The sequence below is a fragment of the Tachyglossus aculeatus genome, chromosome X1, assembly GCF_015852505.1.
Source record: "Tachyglossus aculeatus isolate mTacAcu1 chromosome X1, mTacAcu1.pri, whole genome shotgun sequence".
In the NCBI taxonomy this organism is placed as follows: domain Eukaryota; kingdom Metazoa; phylum Chordata; class Mammalia; order Monotremata; family Tachyglossidae; genus Tachyglossus; species Tachyglossus aculeatus.
In genome coordinates, this window is record NC_052101.1 from 126925562 (window position 1) to 126934840 (window position 9279).

General features: G+C 45.2%; 1 non-coding gene across 1 annotated transcript; it reads left to right on the forward strand.

The window, feature by feature from the left end:
* The first annotated feature begins 6616 nt into the window (after positions 1–6616).
* Positions 6617–6754, forward strand: LOC119920430. Its single transcript, XR_005448176.1, has one exon. It is a non-coding gene; the product is annotated as a small nucleolar RNA SNORA7 (small nucleolar RNA).
* Positions 6755–9279: the final 2525 nt, after the last annotated feature.

The window sequence follows — 9279 nt, forward strand, 5'->3', positions numbered from 1 at the left end:
CCAAGTGCTTAGTACAGACACAGTAAGTGCTCAATAAATATGATTGAATGAATGAATCTATTTTCATGTCCCCCTTCCCCTCTCTCCCTTATACAATAATAATAATAATAATAATAATAATGACATTTATTAAGCATTTACTACGTGCAAAGCACGTTCTAAGCACTGGGGAGCTCCAATCAATCAATCATTCAGTGGCCTTAAACTCATACTATGTGCAGGGCATTGTATTAAGCAATCAGAAGAGTATGTTAGAGTAAGTAGACACAATCCCTGACCTCAAGGAGTTTATAACCCAGTCGGAGAGACGGACATGGAAATCAATTACAGGTTGGAGAAGCAACAGAGTATAAGGATATAGACATAAGTGCTGTACTGAGACCTTGGGGGAGTACAGTACCACAAGATTATATTGAAGGAGATGTGCCTTCAATAAGGCTTTGAAGGATGGGAGAGTAATTGTTGGGTATGAAGAGGCAGGGGATTCCAGGCCAGGCGCAAAAACTGGGTGAAAAAGACGAGATGGAGGTACAGTGAGAAAGCTGGTTTTAGAGTGTGCGGGCTGGGTTACAACCCACCCTGGGTACTCTCCTGGGTAGGAGAGTAATGAGGTGAGGTAGGAGGGGGCATGATGATTGAGCGCTTTCAGGCCCATGGTAAGGAGTTTCTGTTTGATGCAGATAATAATCAATAATAATGATGATGGTATTTATTAAGCCCTTACTATCTTTCAAGCACTGTTCTAAATACCGGGGCAGACCCAAGGCAATCAGGTTGGCCACAGTCCCTCCACGCGGGGCTCACAGTCTAAGTAGGAGGGAGATCAGGGATTGGATCCACATTTTACAGATGAGGAAACTGAGGCACCGCGGATTTAAGTAACTGCCCAGGGCCCTCCAGCAGACGTGTGGCCAAGCTGGGATCAGAACTTAGGCTCTCTGACTCCCAAGGCTGTGCTGCTTCCCAAGATACGATGCCCGTTCTCCTTCCCTCTCAGACTGTGAGCCCCACATGGGATGTGGGTGGTGTTTTCTTCTATTCTATTCTATTTATTTTATTTTGTTAGTATGTTTGGTTTTGTTCTCTGTCTCCCCCTTTTAGACTGTGAGCCCACTGTTGGGTAGGGACTGTCTCTATATGTTGCCAACTTGGACTTCCCAAGCGCTTAGTACAGTGCTCTGCACACAGTAAGCGCTCAATAAATACGATTGATGATGATGATGATGATGTTTTGTTGATGACTACCCTGGCACTTAGCACAATGCTTAGTATGTAGTAAGCACTTAAATGCTAATTAATAATAATTAACCCAGCTCCCTGAAATTATGTCTCCATGAGCCAAACACTGGGAAAAATGGAGGCAACTGACCTGGAACACTTAAACCCAAATCTCTCTTCAGACTGAGGAATTGTGGCCTTGTTCTACATAGCTTAGCCAGCCAGCCAGCCTCTACTGTATCTCAAAAGGTTAGATTTCAGTCACTATGAGACAAGGAGGGGTCTTGAGATCTTATCTGGGAAGGACAATGCCTAATAAGAAGCAATTTTCACATGAAAATCTTCATGCAAGTGGAAAATGGCATAATTTGCATGGCAAATATCGTTAAGCAGCTCATCTTGCCGTTTATAAGTATACTTGGTTATAGTTTTTTTCTGCTAAGTAATTATCCAATTAATATTTTAAAGTGCAGAAATCTTTGTTCTGGTTTCTGCTCTTGAAATGTGTCCCTTGTATTAAATACTTTCCCTCGTATCAAGACAGTTGAAATTCCTTTCATGTTCCAGCCTTCTTAAGCCTGGGCTCTTTTTTACCTCCTTGATTTTGTATTAGACTTGCATCTCCTCTTCTGTCTATTCTCTTCATCATTGTTTATACTTTAAAAAGGTCCCCTTCCTTTTTAATCTTCTCCTTTCCAAAGATTAGAACTGCTTAAAAAAAATCCTTGAATAGCTGGCAGGATAGATCTTTGAGCTGCTGTATCTCACAGTGGATTTTCATTGTTCATTAATGGGACGGGTTTTTTTTTTTATTAGAGTGAATGAACTAGTTGTATTATTCCACATATGACCTCACTGACCTCTGCTTTGCTGTTAGAATCCTTTCTTTGGATTTTCGAATTACCACCTCTTGTGGTTTTGTTTTTCTTGTGGAGCCCCTACCCAGAAATGGAAAAATCGAGCGTGAACCCAAAAAAGTTTACATTTTCTAGCTTTCCACTGGCTTTCCACTGGGAAGCAGTAAGGCAATTCAATTAAACACTCCATCAGCCTGAATGTTCATTTCAAACTCAACTGGAGGCAAGATGAAATCTTTTGGATCTTCCTACAGTTTCACTGAGAATAGCTACCAAGTCCTTGGTTTTCTTTCTTTGGTACCTGGTTTAATAATAATAATAATAATAATAATAATAATAATAATAATAATAATGGTATTTGTTAAGCGCTTACTATGTGCAAAGCACTGTTCTAAGCACTGGGGAAGTTACACGGTGATCACGTTGTCCCACGGAGGGCTCACAGTTTTAATCCCCATTTTACAGATGAGGTAACTGAGGCACAGAGGAGTTGTGAGTTGCCCAAAGTCACACAGCTGACAGTTGGCGGAGCCAGGATTTGAACCCTTGACCTTAAGGTTTCTTAAGGACTATCCCCAAAGTCCTCCATGTACCAACATTTAGTGATAATTATGGTAATTGTTAAGCACTTACTTTGTGCCAAGCACTCTTCCAAGCTTTGGAGTCAATACAAATGTATCGGGTTGGACTCATTCCTTCATTCAATTGTATTTATTGAGCGCTTACTGTGTGCAGAGCACTGTACTAAGCGCTTGGGAAGTACAAGTTGGCAACATATAGAGACGGTCCATACCCAACAGTGGGCTCACAGTCTAGAAGGGGGAGACGGTCAATAAAACATATTAACAAAATAAAATAAATAGAATAGTAAATATGTACAAGTAAAATAAATAGAGTAATAAATCTGTACAAACATATATACAGGTGCTGTGGGGAGGGGAAGGAGGTGGGGGGGGGATGGGGAGGGGGAGAGGAAGGAGGGGGCTCAGTCTGGGAAGGCCTCCTGGAGGAGGTGAGCTCTCAGTAGGGCTTTGAAGGGAGGAAGAGAGCGAGCTTGGCGGATGTGAGGAGGGAGGGCATTCCAGGCCAGGGGGATGACGTGGGCTGGGGGTCGATGGTGGGACAGGCAAGAACGAGGCACAATGAGATTAGTGGCAGAGGAACGGAGGGTGCGGGGTGGGCTGTAGAAGGAGAGAAGGGAGGTGAGGTAGGAGGGGGCGAGGGGATGGACAGCCTTGAAGCCCAGGGTGAGGAGTTTTTGCCTGATGCTTAGGTTGATTGGTAGCCACTGGAGATTTTTGAGGAGGGGAGTAACATGCCCAGAGCATTTCTGCACAAGGATGATCCGGGCAGCAGCGTGAAGTATGGATTGAAGTGGGGAGAGACAGGAGGACAGGAGATCAGAGAGGAAAGGATAGATGCTAAAGTTTTGGGTTTATGAGACGGGGAGGACGGTGGTGCTGCCTGCAGTGTTGAGAGAGTCAAGGGAAGAACATCTCCTCACCTTATTCCCCTTAAACAGTTTGACACTCACCCCACCTCTAGCATTTACATTCTGCAGCTTCCCTTAGCTGTAATTTCAGAGTCTGCCTCCCCCACTGGATTATACACTCTTTTAGGGCAGGGATCGCGTCTACCAACTTTACTGTATTGTACGCTCCCAAGCACTCAGTAAAGCGCTCAAAAAATACTCAGTCCCTGTCCCACCTGGGGGTCACAGTCTAAGTAGGAGAGAGAAGAATTGAATCCCATTTTACAGATGAAGTAACCGAAGCACAGAGAAGTCAAGTGACTTGCCCCAGGTCACACAGCAGGCATGAGACAGAGCCAGGATTAGAACCCAGGTTCTTCGACTCCCAGGCCTGCGATCTTTCCATCAGGCCATGCTGCTTCTCAAAGAAGTGAGGAGAAGATCCTAAAATTCCTATACATCCACTGTCCTTACTGGCTATTCTCCAGCTCGCAGTCTTTGCTCGACTGATCAATTAATCAATCAATGGAATTTATTTCTCTGTCCATTAATAGTAATAATAATAATAATAATGATAATAATAATGGTATTTGTTAAGCATTTACTATGTGCCAAGCACTTTTCTAAGCGCTGGGGTAGATACAAGGTAATCAGGTTGTCCCACGTGGGGCTCAGGGTCTTAATTCCCATTTTACAGATGAGGGAACTGAGGCACAGAGAACTTAAGTGGCTTGCCCATGGTCACACAGCAGACAAATGGCGGAGCCAGGATTAGAACCCACATCCCCAAGCCCGTGCTCCTTCCACCAAGCCACGCTGCTTCATTACACTGCACTAAGCGCTTGGGAGAGCATAATTCAGCTCCTAATCAATCATATTTATTGAGCACTTACTGTGTGCAAAGCATTGTACTAAGCACTTGAAGGAATGAAGGAATGTTTTTCATTCATTCAATCGTATTTATTAAGCACTTACTGTGTGCAGAGCACTGTACTAAACGCTTGGGAAAGTACAATACAACAATAAACCGTGCCATTCCCTGCTTACAGCCAGCTCATGGTCAAGAGCCAGGGAGACAGACATCATGTGGATGGCCTGGCAGACTGCCCGGAATGTGACTTCTATCAGCACCGGGAGAAACAGTTGTGTGTCAGCGTGTGCCACTGCTCATGGCATAATAATAATAATAATAATAATAATAATAATAATGGCATTTGTTAAGCGCTTACTATGTGCTCTCCCCCTCGTCCCCCTCGCCATCCCCCCATCTTTCCTCCTTCCCTTCCCCACAGCACCTGTATATATGTATATATGTTTGTACATATTTATTACTCTATTTATTTATTTATTTTACTTGTACATATCTATTCTATTTATTTTATTTTGTTAGTGTGTTTGGTTTTGTTCTCTGTCTCCCCATTTTAGACTGTGCGCCCACTGTTGGGTAGGGACTGTCTCTATATGTTGCCAACTTGTACTTCCCAAGCGCTTAGTACAGTGCTCTGCACACAGTAAGTGCTCAATAAATACGATTGATTGATTGATTGCAAAGCACTGTTCTAAGCACCGGGGGGGAGGATACAAGGTGATCAGCTTGTCCCACGTGGGGTTCACAGTCGTAATCCCCATTTTACAGATGTTGTAACTGAGGTCTAGAGAAGCGAAAGTGACTTGGCCAAAGTCACACAGCAGACATGTGGCACAGTTGGAATTCGAACCCATGACCTCTGACTCCAAAGCCCGTGCTGTTTCCACTGAGCCACACTGCTTCTGGCATGAGGCTACCGTTCTTCCTCCTGCTCTGTGGAGAGAGCACGGGACTGGGAATTAGAAGACCTGAGTTCCAATCTCAGCTCTGCCACTTGCCTGCTGTGTGACTTTGGCCAAGTCACTTTCGCTTCTCTAAACCACAGTTACAACATCTGTAAAACAGCTTGGCCTAGAGCGCGGTCCTGGAAGTCAGAAGGACTTAGGTTTTACGCCTGGCTCCTCCACTTGTCTGCCGTGTGACCTTGGGCCGGTCACTTTACTTCTCAGTGCTTTAGTTACAATGGGGATGAAGAATGAGAGCCCGATAGGGGATATGGTCTATGTCAGTCGGCCAGTCAATTGAATTCACTGAGGGCTTCTTGTGTGCGGGGCACTGTACTAAGCAGTTGAGTTCGAGGTACAGTGAGAAGGTCGGCATTAGAGGAGCGAAGTATGCGGGCGCGGTTGTAGTAGGAGAGTAGCAAGTTGAGGTGGGAGGGGGCAAGGTGACTTTAAAGCCATTGGAAGTGCACTAATCTTACTGTAGAGTATAATACAATACTTCCAAAATATATCTTGTATTGCTTTTTGTTATTGCAACTTTGCGATGCTACATTGAAGACAGTAAAAAAACCCCACCCATTATGAAAGAAGACATAATACATAACAATAATATAGGAACTTGTAGCGAAAACGGTCAGTCGTAAGATCTCTGAAGCACCCCCACCCCGCCATCCCCAAACTCATCAACTCCTATCGGTTTCTCCACCAGAGCATTGCTTCAACAACACGAAGTTCTTCAAAAACACGGCTGTGACGTTATAGTCAAGCTGAGCGTCTATGTCATCTTCCCAGGGCAGTGGAGTGGAAGGCAGGTGAGGGAGGTCAACAACCCATACAACAATTAGAAAACAGTGTGTAGAAGCAGCATGGCGTAGTGGAAAGAGCACAAGCTTGGCAGTAAGAGGTCAGGGGTTCTAATCCCAGCTCCACCACTTGTCAGCTGTGAGACTTTGGGCAAGTCACTTTACTTTTCTGCGCCTCAGTTACCTCATCTGTAAAATGGGGATTAAGACTGTGATCCCCGCGTGGGACAACCTGATTAACTTGTATCTACCCCAGCGCCTAGAACGGTGCTTGGCACCTAGTAAGTGTTTTACAAATACCATTATTATTATTATCAACACAGGGAAGGGTGGCCCCAGGACTAGTTGTAATGGTGGAAGTGCGTTTGATTGGATTATGGGTGTGCCTCAGTGCCTGTATCGGATCTTCCTCCCTGCAGTTGAAAGGGTTAATTTAGGACCTGCTGGAGTTATGTCCCCTCTCAGGGTCGCATCTGGAGAGTTTCCAGTGCTCTACCAGTCACGACTACAGGAGGGAGAGTCAAGGGGAGGCCTACCCATTCCATTCTTAGCTTGGCCAGTGGCTAGTGAGTGGAAGGCAATCTGCTACAAGTCAAAACTCACCTGTGCTTGGCAGCAGCGACATGGGAGAGAGTCGAAGGCAGAGACTTGTTTACTGTGAGGAAGGAGGCAGTGATAAACCACTTCTGCATTTTTACCAAGAAAACTCTATCGATGCATTACCAGAATGATTGCAGATGGAAGCGGGACATTCTGGGAGAGATGTGTCTATGGCGTCGCTATGGGTCGGACGTGACTCGACAGCATAAGACAACAAGACAAGGAGTTATGTCCTCTGATTGGTTCCTGCAGAATCAATCAATCAATCAATCAATCATATTTATTGAGCGCTTACTATGTGCAGAGCACTGTACTAAGCACTTGGGAAGTACAAATTGGCAACATATAGAGACAGTCCCTACCCAACATTGGGCTCACAGTCTAAAAGGGGGAGACAGAGAAAAAAAAAACCAAACATACTAACAAAATAAAATAAATAGAATAGATATGTACAAGTAAAATAAATAAATAAATAAATAAATAAATAGAGTAATAAATATGTACAAACATATATACATATATACAGGAAGGGATCTGATCTCTTTGGAACAATTATTATTATTACTATATTTGTTAAGCACTTACTCTGTGTCAAAGCACTGTTCTAAGCACTGGGGCAGATACAACTTAATTAGGTTGGACACGGCCTAAATTGGAGGAAGGACAGGTATCTAAATCCCCATTTTACATTTGAGGAAACTGAAGTAAAGTGACTTGCCTAGGGTCATACAGCAAGCAGTTGGCAGAGTGTATACAGTGAGTGCTCAATAAATACCACTGATAGATGTCCTCTGTATTCAAAGAAGACACCACCGACAGTGAAGTTCACCTACGTCTAAACATGTGGCTGAAAAGGCGAATGAAAGACCCACAAGTCCTGGCCAATTGTGCACAGACAAAGATCGACCCTTGTGTTGTGCTTAACGTTTGCAGAACCCAGCGCCGTTTTTTCTCTCTCCTCCTTGTCTTTCTTTCCATGTGAAGCATTTGCCCAAAGAGAGCCATTCCCTTCTCGATAGCAGTGCACTATGTGGGTTAGTCCCCAGTAATCGATTATTATTATTTACCGCAGCAAACTGGTGGCGGAGCTGGGATTAGAACCCACAACCTTCTGAATCCCAGGCCCATGCTCTATCCACTAGGCCTCGCTGATCCAGGTTTGCCGGCCTTGAAAGAGAGAACAGGGTTGATTGCTTTGGCTTGTAAACTTTTGAGTTGGGGTCATTATATTCTCCATGTTGATACTTCACATCGGTGATCCCAATTGACTCCCTTTAATCTCCCTCAATCTTTAATTTCGAGTCATAATGACTTCCCCATCGGGCAGCTGACATTGAAGGCTTATTCTCAATTACCGTCTAGATTTTCTTTTACATTTAAGGACACTTGTCCCCCGCTCCATTATTCATGAGCTCGTCCAAGCGCTCTGCAGGTCTCAGAATGTAACACCATTGATTTTCTGATTCTTAGCATGTTTTGGTGAAAACGCGTCACCTTGAAACACCCTCTAGAGTTCGAGTCCCCCAGTTTTCTGTTTTTCTTCCTGCCCGGGTTTGCGGAGCCGCCGCAGATATCGCGGCCAGCTTCTCGAGCGGTTTCATCAGCGTCGCTTTCAAGCTGAAATAGCCAGACGGGACCCCCAGCAAAGCAAGCTGTGTCTGCAGTCTGGAGAGGCGGCGGGGCCAAATGGAGAGAATACGGAACTGGGAGTCGGGCGACTGGGGTTCTTGTCCTGGCTCTGCCACGGGCCTGCTGTGTGACCTTGGACGACGTTCTTCCAAAACTTCATTCTCCGTACGTCTCCCCGCTCTTCAGAAACCTTCGATGGTTGCCTAGCCATCTCTGGATCAAGCAGAAACTCTTCGGCACCAGCTTTAAGGCACGCGCTCTGTCGGCTTCTCTCACACTGTGGCCCAGGACTCAAACTGTGCCCCTCTAACACCAACCTCCTCGCTTCTCTTTGAGCGAGTCTCTCTCACCGTCACCCCCTTGCTCATGGCCTCCCTTCTGCCAGGCGCAGCCTCCCCCGTTAAGAAGCGGCGTGGCTCAGTGGAAAGGGCACGGCCTTTGGAGTTAGAGGTCATGGGTTCAAATCCCAGCTCCGCCAATTGTCAGCTGCGTGACTTTGGGCAAGTCACTTCACTTCTCTGGGCCTCAGTTACCTCATCTGTAAAATGGGGATTAAGACTGTGAGCCCCACGAGGGACAACCTGATCACCTTGTAACCTCCCCAGCGCTTAGAACGGTGCTTTGCACATAGTAAGCACTTAATAAATGCTATTATTATTATTATCTAGCAGACTACCATTCTCCCCATCTTCAAAACCCACCTGAAACCACATCTCCTCCAGGAAGGCTTCCCTGACTTCAGTCTCATCCTCCCACCCTGTTCACCCTCCCACTTCATCACCCATACACTTAATAATAGTAATAATAATAATGGTGGTATTTGTTAAGCGCTATGTGCAAAGCACTGATCTAAGCACTGGGGGCGGTACAAGGTGATCAGGTTGTCCCA